Source organism: Falco biarmicus, chromosome 7 (assembly GCF_023638135.1).
Source record: "Falco biarmicus isolate bFalBia1 chromosome 7, bFalBia1.pri, whole genome shotgun sequence".
Lineage (NCBI taxonomy): Eukaryota > Metazoa > Chordata > Aves > Falconiformes > Falconidae > Falco > Falco biarmicus.
The window spans coordinates 70,723,297-70,732,371 of NC_079294.1; the positions used below are offsets into that span (position 1 = coordinate 70,723,297).

General features: G+C 41.5%; 1 protein-coding gene across 4 annotated transcripts in view; it reads left to right on the forward strand.

The window, feature by feature from the left end:
• The window catches only part of IQGAP1 (IQ motif containing GTPase activating protein 1), an 80,515-nt gene extending 77,124 nt beyond the window's left edge, over nucleotides 1–3,391 (forward strand). For 3 of the 4 annotated variants that reach the window (XM_056347425.1, XM_056347427.1, XM_056347428.1), the window contains one exon: nucleotides 495–3,391. The gene's annotated coding sequence lies outside the window, so the exon portion shown is untranslated. The remainder of the gene's footprint in view (nucleotides 1–494) is intronic. The other variant, XM_056347426.1, reaches the window with a different exon arrangement.
• The last annotated feature ends 5,684 nt before the right edge of the window (nucleotides 3,392–9,075 follow it).

Here is a 9,075-nt window from a genome sequence, read left to right on the forward strand (position 1 = left end):
TACTAATACCTGAACTGAAACCTGTGGAAGTGAGAATTTTTATTTTATGGAACACACAAAAAACAGAGGAAGAAACGCCTGCAGGAGCAGGGGATGCAGTAGCACCCTTGGTATGGGCTAGTGGAATGCCAGGTTGGTCTAAATTGGCAGAACCAGCAAAAGTTGTTCTAAAATCTGGACCTAAACCAGTAAGACACAACCAGTATCCTATTAGGTGGAAGACTAGAAAGGGATTGGAAGAATTAAGAACAAAATTTTTGAATTACAGATTGTTGGATAGAGTTTGAATCAATATAACACCTTGATATTGCCAGCGAAAAAGCAAAATGGCAAGGAGTGTAGATTAGTTCAGGATTTAAGAGCTGTGAATCAGATTGTTCAAGATACCCACCTAGTAGTGCCTAACCCGTATACTTGCTGACACGCTTGAAGAGGAGGCATAAGTGGTTTACTGTACTTGATCTAAAGGATGCTTTTTTTCTGCATACCTCTAGACAAAGAGACAGGCAATATTCGCCTTTGAATGGGAAAGCCCCACCACTGGACGCAAAGCACAGCTTACCTGAACAGTGCTACCTCAAGAGTTCAAAACCAGTCCAACAAAATTTGGCAACCAGTTGGCAAAAGAGCTGGAATTATGGAAGAAGGAAAACCCCAAAGGAACAAAACTGCAGTACGTAGATGACGTTTTGTTGGCTGCAGAGACCCAGGGAGAGTGCATGCAGTTTCTACATGCCTGTTGAGTTTCTTAGGACAAGGAGGATATCATGTATCAAAAAGCAAAGCTCAGGTGGGAAAAGAGACTGTGATTTATTTAGGTTTTGAGATTTCACAAGGACAATGGAGACCAGGAGCCAACAGGAAAGAAGCGATCTGCCAGACTCCGGGAGCAAGAACTGTACGGGAGCTCAGAGCGTGTTTGCTTATGGTTGAGTGGTGCAGACTGTAGATTCTCAACTATGGACTATTGGTAAAACCCCTTTATGAAACCTTGAAGGGGTCAAAAGAGAACCAGCTGCTATGGACCCCTGAATGCCAAATAGCCTTTAAGGGCTTAAAAAAGGCTCTGATGTCAGCATCTGCATTGAGGCTGCCCAATTTCTCTAAGCCCTTTGAGCTATTTGTATATGAGCAACACCACCTTGCCCTCGTGTGCTGACTCAAAGACTGGGAACATGGAGAAGAGCTGTGGGGTATTTCTCCAAACAATTGGACAATGTAAGTAAAGGATGGCCAGGATATTTGCGTGCTGTAGCTGTTCTTTTAATCCAAGTTAGAAAATCAACAATAGGACAAAGAATCATGGTGTATGTTCTGCATATGGTGATTTCGGTCTTGGAGCAAAACGGGGGGGCATTGGCTGTCTCCAGGCTGCCTGCTTAAATATCTCCTGGTATCGGTTGACACCTCCTGAGGGTGGCTGGAAGCTTTCCCCTGTTGCACCAGCAAAGCCAGGGAAGTCACTAAGCTATTACTCAAAGCAATAGTACCAAGGTTTGGGGTACCGATGGGAATGTCCTCTGATCCAGGCCTGCATTTTGTGGCAGATTTTGTCCAGCAGTTAAGTAAAACCCGTGGTATCAAGTGGGATTTACATACCCCATGGAGGCCTCAGTCAAGCAGGAAGGTAGAAAGAATGAATCAAACCCTGAAACAGCAGATCAGTAAAATATGTCAAGAATCTTTAAAGTGTCCACGAGTCCTCCCACTAGCCCTTTTGAGAATCAGAATACCACCAATGTCAAGGAGTAAAATTAGCCTTTAAGAGGTGTTCTATAGAAATCCATACCAAGTGCCACTGATTCCAGGGGAATTGCATGTAAAGGGAAAAAAGGATTTAAAGTTAGATCTGATTTCTCTAGGGAAAATCCTTGTGGCTCTCCAACAACACATTGTTTTGACAGGGCCACTCACATTGGACACTCCTATCCATCAGTATCAACTAGGAGACTATGTGTGTATAAAACCATGGAACTCCAAACCTCTGCAAGAAAAACAGAAAGGACCCTTTCAGGTACTCCTGACAACCTGCACTGCAATCAAGGTAGGAGGAATCGAATCCTGGAATTATTACACCGAAGTAAAACCAGCATCAGTGCTGCTGAGAGAAGAACCTCAGTGGAAGGACATTTCGGCAGATAAAGATCCAAAAATCAATGTGACTGTTAGTTGACAAACTGAAAGTGTTTTGGTTGGGATAGCCATGATGTTCACCAACTGCTTAGCACGTCAGGGGACTAGTCACGACAACCTTTATGAGGAAGTGAAGATACAATTAGCCAAGAAACTCAATGTAACATGGTTGGATGTGTTCACAGGTAATGTTAGGCGGAACAGGATTCTCCTATGACCCTGTTCCTCTAGGGCAGCCAGAGTATTCTGTCTTAATGAAGTAGGATAACTTAATGATACTACAGCAAGAAAATATTACCAAGGTGGACTTACTAGCTTCTAATTGTACATTAGAAAAAGATAATAGTGTGATCTCAAGAGGTTGGCCTATGCAAAGATATCCCTTAAGAATAGGGGAGAGACCAAAAGCCATCAATTTAGGAAAAGCAAAAGACTGGTTGCTCTGTTGCAATATGACAAAGAATACTTCCACACCACGTTTTCAAGCCAGAAATAGTAAGTGTAGGTATTACATTTCTTCTACACAGAACGCCCCTGTACCATTCATCTTTTCAAATGGAACATCGAGCAGAACCTGATAGCTTTCAAACTCTATTTGGGGTCTGTTACAAAATAATACAATAGCTTGGGAAGGTAACTTTAATGGTACATATTGGATTTGTGGGAAAAAGGTGTATTGATGGTTGCCTGGGGGATGGTACAGGTCTTGCTTTCTAGGCTTATTGATGCCTCCATTTAGAGTATTACAGCAACTCCCAACAGGACAACCACGCTGGAGGAGAGAGGTAAATTTGAAAAACAGGCCTGTGGTATCAGAAGGGCAAAGGTTCTTCTTTACACTATGCCCTACGCGTGCAGCTGCGTCCTATGGAACTAAGATAAATCGACTCCGCAGTTTGCTAGAAGAAGTAGCTACTGATACCATTAAAGTATTGAACAGTACATCGTATGAAATGGCCCAAAATAGAATGGCGAATGTACAAAATCATATGGCTGTAATTATGTGCGAGCTAGTCAAGGAGGATCTTGGGCTCTTCTAGGACAAGAATGTTGTACATCTATAAATGATGGATTTGAGACACAGCAGAAAGGGATAAACTCAACTGAGAGGGCAGTGGAGGAGTAGGAAAGGCAAAAGGAGTCCTCTTCGTCGTGGTGGAGTTGGTTGACTTCATGGCTACCAAACCTGACTTAGGTAAACAAATTATTTGTAACAGTTATAGTCATGGTTGTTAAATATATTTTGTGCTATATCATTCTTCAGTGCCTACCTTTACTCGTGTCATGTTGTACCCAGTTGTGCATACTTGAGAGTCAAAAATGTCATCAGAATTGTGCAATTTAGGTGAGACTCCCAAAGAAGTCTCAAAGGGGGAAACTATTGCAGGTTGAAGTCACTGATATGTAAATATGTGCTCAAAACTCGAAATGTTTAGCAATGCTTAAGGGATACAATAACTACTAACCTTGAGAAGGAGGGCCTGGCATGTTAGCAAGGAAGGTACGGATGGACGTATGGCCAGACGATGCAGTTGGAAAACATTCGAGTGAGGAAGTTCTGGCTGCAAGAGAAGACAAGCTGATAAGGTGCTGCAGTCCACAGAAAAGCAGCTGGAAGTAGGACAAAGGTAATTGTGGGGTGCGGGGAAAGATCTTGGGGAGGGGCTGGTGGGGTGCTGGGGAAGCATGAGAAGCTGTGATGTTGGCATTTGTGGCCCAGTAGAGCTGAGAATGTGCTGGGGCATGATCCTGAAGTGCTTAAGCGTGAGGTCAGCTTTCTACTTGTGAATGGTTCCACTGAGCTGACTAGTCTGAAACTCATAGAAACTGACTCCCCAAATTACTTGCCGCATCGGTGCTATAGAAATCGAAAGAAAAAGTAATGAAGCACATCTTCAAATAAAAATTCCGAGGAAGCATGTATTCAAAAAATACCTGGAAATACTTATTTAATGGGAATACATTTAAGAAGGTACTGAAAACAGTGTGCCCAGATAACCCGTTAATGGGATCTGAAGCCGTTGCGTGTTGCTAACTAGCTATGTTTTCCTGTTTAGAACGCTGTTTTTCCTTCATCTCCTTCGTGCTGTGTCTTTATATCCAGGATTGGGTCATCAGAAATTAAGCCCCCATCCTTCTCTGTAAGTATATGTAGATAATTCACCGGTAACAGAAACAGTTCTAGGTAGCAAAACTTCTGCCCTAGCTTGCGTGCTCAGGGGAGGAGAGCATACTCTCTTTTTATCGTGGTGAGTAGTACAGTGGGACTCTGAAGGGGCCTGTTGGGGGCTGCAGCAGTTCATGGTAGTAACATGGGACAAATTATTTTTGCAATACTGAAGGGAAAGTTGGTTTACATTAGGGGTTGTGGAAATACAAGGTTCTCCAAATAGCGTAGGTGTCAGTACACTTTGCTAATGTTAGGCAAGTTGCTTGAGACATGTGGAAAGGAAAGTTTTGATTAATGAGTTGAGAAGCTCTCTGGTTTTAAGAAAAAGAAAACCTTGATTCTTCTGATAACTGGAAAAGATTCCAGCTGGTCACAAGTGCTACTGCCTATAGAATATAAGCTTTGGGAAGAGTCAGTAAAGGGAATTATGAAGAACATAAGCAGGATACTCTTCCAGATTACTAACATGCATATGTTTAGTTAATTGGAATATTGTAAGCATAAATATTTAAGCGATTTGTTAGAATTCAGTCCTTGTGTGCATATCTGCTGAGACCTGGCAACAGAGTTCTGGTGCTAATTCAGTGTGGTTTAAAAATTTGGTCTTGTCGATATTAAATCATAATGATGTGTATGTTATTCTGAGATGTAAGAGGACTTTCAGATCCTAGGCTTTCTCTTTTCCTGTTGATGAAATGGTTCATCTCCTAGAGCTGTTAAATACTGCTGTTTACAGGTTTGTAGCTTTGGTCGTTCATGCTGTGGAAGGAGAAAGGCATTCTCACTTTCCCCTAGAAGTGTGTCTGTGTATTGAAGTCCATCTGATCTTTTTATTTGTAGATTTGGATTCTAAATACTTACATATAAAGAGTTCTGGCTGTACAAATTATTGGTTGCTAGATGTCCATCAGGCTTGTATAGAAGAATGATACCCACATCAACTGAATACCTTGCTGTCTGGGAATCAAAAAGAGGTCTAGTTTTCATTCTGGAATAATAGTACCATGGGATTTCTCTTTCTGTCTCATATTGGCAGTTCTAGTTTTATTAAATCTGTTCCAGTGTTAGCCAAGAGAGAATTCCCTCATCTAATTTATGTGAAACAATATTGCTTAAGTCCAGGATGCTTGCAGAGAAATCCCAAGCTGAAAGCTTATGCCTATAAACATACTGTTTCAACCCCTCACCCTTCAAAATGGATGTTAACAACTGTATTAGTATTCTAATTCATCTCAGAGGAAGTTTTTTCTATGACACTTCAAATTCCTGCCCAAGTGGTTTTTGTTTCTGTGGTATTGGAGGAAGAGAAATAAACTGCTTGGACTGGGGGAAAGAGTTGCAGGAAGTTTGTCAGAAGTGCAAGCCAGCCGGATGGCTGGGTCCAGGAGGGTGAAAAGCTCTGGAAAATTAATCTAACAGCTTTCCTGGAAAGGACTGTGGCTTTTTTAGCGTGAATGTTGTATATGCTCTGAAACAGCAGTACACGTGCCGTTTTCCTTGTGTGTAAGTGTGGGTTACGGAGGGTGTTGACGTTGTCCTCAGAAGATGGCAGTTCTCTTAAAACACTTTACAGAAGTAAGGCATCTGCTCCTGTAGAAGAAATCTAGCTGTGTGCCAGCCTGTGGCTCTCAAGCACATGCTATGAACTTGATAATGCAGGAGGGAAAGGTGTCATTTTTTTTTTCTGCTTGCTAGCATTAATAATGAGTGGCCCTGACATATGTAAATGTACAGTCAAATTCTATTCACAACCCATTATTTTCTGAAAAAGGTGAGTAAGAATTACCTTCTACCCTCACCCTATTAAAAATCTGCTAAGGGACTTCACAGGATAAGGACAGCAGGGGTAAAAGGATACAGGAATAGAACTTGCATTTATTTTTGAGGTTAATACTCACCTACTGCCAGTGCAGAAATGGTTGAGTTTTTAGCCTTATTAAGTTTGGATTCAGACCTGCAAATTCCATACGTTCTTCAAGCGCTTTTGAGCAGAAAAAACAGCAAATGTGAAAATGGAGTTCCAGCTGCACCCTGGTTTCAGGACTTCAAGTTATGTGGTAAGTGTGCATTTCCAGATGCCTGAAGTACCTATCACCCAAGGAAAAGAACCCATTTTCTGCTGAGGGAGGAAGTGCCCTCTAATGATAAATCTTTGTACCTCAGAATGAGATAAAGCCTTAGTGGGAGCCAGAGCTGGAGTGCTTCTGTCTGGAAAATTAAGTCAATTCCCTGGTTTTGTTCCAAGTAGATGGTAATTTCTTGGTTTTCTGTGGTTTTGTTAGGTTTTTTTAAAATTATTTTTCTTTTTTGTTTCATGCAGATACATTATCCTTTTCCTACTATGCTTTGAAGGCTGGTCAGGCTGGAAGCGGTATAGCAAGCACTCTTGTGTTACAAGGGGCTGCTCGCTTGACAAATAAAACATGAATTTAGTTTGCATGTCTTTGAAGTTGTCGTTCTGACGGCAAGGAATGGCTGTGATAAAGGTTTCTAGTTGGCTAAAGCTGATTCTGCGTGTTGGCTGATATGCAGAATCAGCACAGCTGACTTCTTTCCTAGCTTTCTAACTAGCAGGAGCTGTGAATACGTAAATCCATGTAACAAAAGCTTTGTTGGTATAGTTTATATAGTTTACTTCACATAGTACTGTATCTTTGCAGCACTGATTTTCATTTGGGGAGCCTGCAACAGCTTCGCACTTGAGCAGCACTGCCAGCTCTCTGGAGCTTGAGCGTCTGCAGCATGGTGGTAGCTGTTTCACTATGATCTTACTCCAGCCAAGGACATCCCTGCCTAACTGTGAGCCTTCACTAACTCATCAAAATAGTAGAAAATTAGCCAGCTTTTCTCTTGCTGAAAGTTTTCTGAATTTTGTGAATTGGCTGGGCTCATGTAGAGGTCTGGCAAGCACTGGGGTTCATGCGAAGTGAGCAGAAGATCAGAGAGGAGAGAAAGGGGAGCAGGAACGCCTTTCTGGGGGTATCTTGCTTGCGTTCTGGTTTACTGTTTTGTAGAAGTGTACACTAAAATGATGTGGGAGGACAGGCTATAGAGAGCCATCACCTTTGCAGCCTCTAAAGTTGTCAGTAAATACATGAAAATCTAAATCTAGTTCCTGACTTCATGTTGTTGCCCTTATCTGTATGTTTTCCTGTCCTGCTTTTCTGTCCCTCTCTTTCCCTCTTCATTTGTGCTAAGCTGTTGCAGCTTAAAAGCAGCTACAATTGACTAAGTGCCTCTGCTGACAAAGATTTTTCCTATAAAGTTTTTTTTCCTCGACAAATGTCACTGGGGGGAGTAGTGAGTTTGGAAGAGGTCCACAACTACTGCAACTGAAGTGTTTAGAAAAGGCAAAACTATGGAAATAAGTGTTTTATATTATCTTGTTTTCTTTGAAATGGGGGCAACAACTCAATCCAGCAACAGTGCCATTCCCTCTGGTACCAGTTTCCAGCTAGATGCTGACAAAACAAACTGAAGGTATAAAATCAAGACTGCTTAATTGGGGGTGGGAGGGGAAGAGGGGCAAGGGGCAAGATCATGTTACTGATAAAAGAAAATGCACAAAATAACGAATGCTGTCTGGCTTTTTACCTTGGGGTATGTGTTCAACTGCAGAAAGAATGTTTATGGAAGAATATGTTGTGCTGTTTAAGCATGCTTCAAAGAACATATCGTTTCTTACCTTGTAGAAATTCCTCCTAATGGAATTCACTGCCAAGCATCTTAGGCTCTTTTTCTTTTCATTTTTTTTTTTCTTTTTCTTTTTTTTTTTTAAAACCATAAGTCAGTAGAACTGATGTATATTACCCATGGGCCAGTTTGTACAGGGATAGCTTAATCTGGGCACGTCCTTACCTTGAATTGAAAGTCTGTTGTATTTAATGGGGTGTTAACTCAGTTTATTCTCTGGGATTTCTGCAGTAATTTTATTGCCTGCAAAAGAAGCAATTTGAAGCCAGATGAAGTGTAGGTATACTCTGTAACATACCTGCTGAGCTTGGCAATGATGCCTGGACATGCTTGCCTTATTTTGCTGTTTATATATTTTCTCATCGCACCTTTTGCATCTCTCTTCCTGGTAGTCCTGCTTTGAGTTTGAGGGTTGTCTGCCCTCTTTCAGGAAACAGATCTATATGTACTGCGCTTGGTCTGTTTCCAAATCTGGTAGCCCGCCTTGGACTAATGCAGCCTTTTCATTTCTGCAGGTTGTCATGGACATAACCGCAGGCAGAATTTGGTCTCTACATCTTCCTCAATATATCCCAACTCTGACTTAATCTTTGTTCATTCTCACCTTCAGTCCTGGCCTCCCCTGTGACTCTTCGCTGCTGGATTTTGCTCTTTGGCTTGTATGGAGTCATTCATTTGGTGCTTTCTCTATCTTTCTGAATCCTTTTGATGTTGTATAACTTCCTCTTTTCATGTCAGTGACTGCAGAAGGAATTCCATAATCCTCTTTAGAAAGCAACTGTTACACAGGTGCAATGTTGCTTTGGTACCAACCAGCAATACTCAGTGTTACATGGTATTTCATGGACAAGTGCTGTCTAGGCATTCAGTTTTTAGTTAAACTGTGCTGTAGACTAGTATCTACCAAGGCTTATCACACTCTTTGCTTTTCCTGTCTTGTTTTGTCCTGATTCAGTCCTATACAATAAGAAGAGATTGTGCCAAATATGCTTGTCTGTACTGCCAAGAATAAGAATAATGGTGGATTCTGAAGTCAGTTTTTGCTAATAAGGCTATTCGGTAGTTGAGTTCAATGGTGT